This window comes from Dromiciops gliroides, chromosome 3 (assembly GCF_019393635.1).
Source record: "Dromiciops gliroides isolate mDroGli1 chromosome 3, mDroGli1.pri, whole genome shotgun sequence".
In the NCBI taxonomy this organism is placed as follows: Eukaryota; Metazoa; Chordata; class Mammalia; order Microbiotheria; family Microbiotheriidae; genus Dromiciops; species Dromiciops gliroides.
In genome coordinates, this window is record NC_057863.1 from 351,381,416 (window position 1) to 351,384,529 (window position 3,114).

The 3,114-nt window shown below is 42.5% G+C and overlaps 1 non-coding gene and 1 pseudogene across 1 annotated transcript; one reads left to right on the forward strand and one right to left on the reverse strand.

The window, feature by feature from the left end:
- Window positions 1-192, forward strand: LOC122752018. Its single transcript, XR_006355827.1, has one exon. It is a non-coding gene; the product is annotated as a U2 spliceosomal RNA (small nuclear RNA).
- Window positions 193-1,852: 1,660 nt separating this feature from the next.
- On the reverse strand, window positions 1,853-2,032 carry LOC122752386 (annotated as a pseudogene).
- Window positions 2,033-3,114: the final 1,082 nt, after the last annotated feature.

Below are 3,114 nucleotides of genomic sequence, written 5' to 3' on the forward strand. Positions count from 1 at the left end.
TACGCTTCTCGGCCTTTTGGCTAAGATCAAGTGTAGTATCTGTTCTTATCAGTTTAATATCTGATACGTCTCTATCTGAGGACGATATATTAAAATGGGATTTTTGGAGCCGGGAGATGGACTAGGAGCTTGCTCTGTCTACTCCGCGCATTGACCCAGTATTGCAGCGCTTCTGGGAACGGTGCATTTCCCCTTAGGGAATAACTTTCTGTGCAAAAGGAAAGTGTGATAGACCTGTTGTTTCTTAGTTGTCAAGACCATAACGCTATTTTCAGGGAGCAGCTAGGTGGCGAAGTGGGTAAAGCACCGGCCCTGGATTCAGGAGTTCCTGAGTTCAAATCCGGCCTCAGACACTTGACGCTTGGACAAGTCACAACCCCCATTGCCCTGCAAGAAAAATAAATTTAAAAAAATTTTAAGAAGGCTATTTTTCACTTTCTGTTCTAGCAACTTAGTCTTTTCTCAAGACAGATAAGAACAGAACTTCAGTAAAAGAATGAAGGAGTTTCTCTGTGTAAATGTCTTTTCAGATACCATCGGTTCTTGCAATTGTCATAAGTCCTTCAGAGTTATATTGAATCATTGCCTTGCTCTGAAAATAACCACGTGCTTCCCAGCACATCATCTTACACTATTGCTGTTATTTTGTATGTAGGACATTTCACTCTGCTTCAGTTCATTGTAGGTCTTTCCAGGTGTTCTGACAGAATCCCGTTTATCATAACATTGTTATAGTACCTTAAACTTAACAAAGAATTTTCTTCACAATAGCCCAGCAAAGTAGGTATACCGTAGGGTTTTGCCATTATAGTCAATCATCATAACTATGTCCCCTCCATCTTTATTCCCTTCCCATGATATTTGTTTTCTACCTTCTTTTACCCTATTCCTCCTCAAAAGTGTTTTACTTCTGGCTGCCCCCCTCCTTTTCTTTCGCCCTTCCCTCCTTAGCCTCTTCCCCTCCTACTTTCCTGTAGGGTTAAATAGATTACTCCCTCCCAATTGGGTGTGTATGTTATTTCCTCCTTGAGCCCACTCTGATGAGATTAAGGTCTTTGAGCTAATTCTGTGTTGTAGACTTTTCTTCCTCCCTCCTTCCTCAACCCTCCCTAAGATACCAAGGAATTTAACATAAGGATTCTCTCTTTTCTCAAGAAAACAACAGTAAGCTAAGCTTGCTCCTACGCCCACGCTAAACTCGCAAGTCCCAAACCGACCCCCACAACAACCTCAATTTCTGGATGAAAATGGTCACTACGACAACAGTACTATTGAATGGCAAGCAACAAAAACTCATCACAAACTGAAAAACCAAACCACAGAGCCTGGGTGGCTCTTTCATCACAACTGCGTGTACAGTCAGAATTGGCATCAACACAGCGACCAACTGAGATTCCAGCGGACTAGTGAAAGTAAGCTCCCCATCTTCTAACAGAGAGGTGATGGATATACTCAGGGTGCAGAATGAGAGGAGGTTTCGTTTTTGGTTTTATTTTGCCTGTCTATTCATACTTCTTACACCGGGGTTTGTTTTCCTAGTAATAAAAGGTGATACAGAGAAACCAAAAGAAAAAAAAATTCTTGTTCACTTAAAAATATCTATAATTCCATGCCAAGACTTGGTAATTTGCCCAGAATTGTCGTGAGCACCGATATCCATCATGTACCCCGGTCAGATTACCATTAGATTGTTTTTTTCCTGACTCGTGTGCTTTTGGCGCCTGATATTCCTAAAACATTGAAGACCTTGAAAAAAAAAAAGTGAAGCAACATATCTCTCCTAAAACATAACGCTCTTCAATTATCACTTTGGGGTAAAAAACGCAGGTACCAACACATGCAAGTTACGCCTCAGGAGATAAACCTCGGCAAACACCTCGAAAGCACAGGATCGAGATCTACTTTTTGAAGACTGCAAATCAGGGGCATTTGGGGAAATCGCAGGGGTCAGCCCATCCTGAGTGCAATGGATGGGCCTTGCCCTGGGGAAGCCACCTTTGTGATCATGGAATCACCCCTGCCAGGTAAGTATGCCTACAAGCCCCACGCTCCACAACCCCCTACACATTCACACACTCTAAACACGCGATCACTCAACCGACGCTCCCAATGCTCAACCACACACGCTCCACACACAAAAACACACGCAAACCCCCAAGAGTTTCAACCCCTACCAACCCCCCTAGTCCGGCCACGCTCAAAATCCACCTTTACACACACACAACAGCACACACACTCTATCGGCTTAGAGAGAATGCCCACAGAGGTCTCCTCATCTGCATAGAGGTCTGTCCTAATGACGTCACCCACCACACCTGCCTGCCCCACCGAGACCGCCATCTATTGGCGATCAGCAGTAACTCGGACCGTGCTCCGACAAAGACTTCCAGTACAGAACAGGAATTTGCCAAATTCAGCATGAGCTCTTGTGAGAGAATAGTGAGAAGCGATGATGTCTCTAGTAATCTGCATGTAACGGGTGCCACATTGTTCGTTTGTGATCTAGTTCATAATTGAATTTGGAGGGGGGTGGGGGTGGGGGTGTGGGCAATGAGGGTTAAGTAACTTGCCCAAGGTCACACAGCTAGTAAGTGTCAAGTGCCTGAGGCCAGATTTTAAACTCAGGTCCTCCTGAATCCAGGGCCAGTGCTCTTTCATACTGTGCCACCTAGCTGCCCTTTATCTATGGTTATTTTAAAAGGAATATCTCTAACTACCCTTCTTTCAGGACTTTGTTGGTGATCTATAAAAATGCTAATGATTTATGTGGGTTTATTTGTTTCTGCTATTTTGCTGAAATTGTTGTTTCAACTAAGTCCTTAGCTGAATATCTAGAGTTTTCCAAGTATGCGCTCATAATGCCTGCCGAAAGAGTTTTATACGTCATTGGCCCATATCTGATTCCTTCAAAATTCCTTTTCTAAAAAAATTATTTATTTTATTTATTTTTTAAAAATAAAAGTATTTTATTATTTCCAGTTACATGTAGAAATAGTTTTTCAACAATTGTTTATATAAGATTTCCAATTTCAAATTTTTCTCCCTCCCTCCCCCCTCCCCTCGAGAGAGGCACTCTGAGATATATATATATATATATACAGACACACACATATA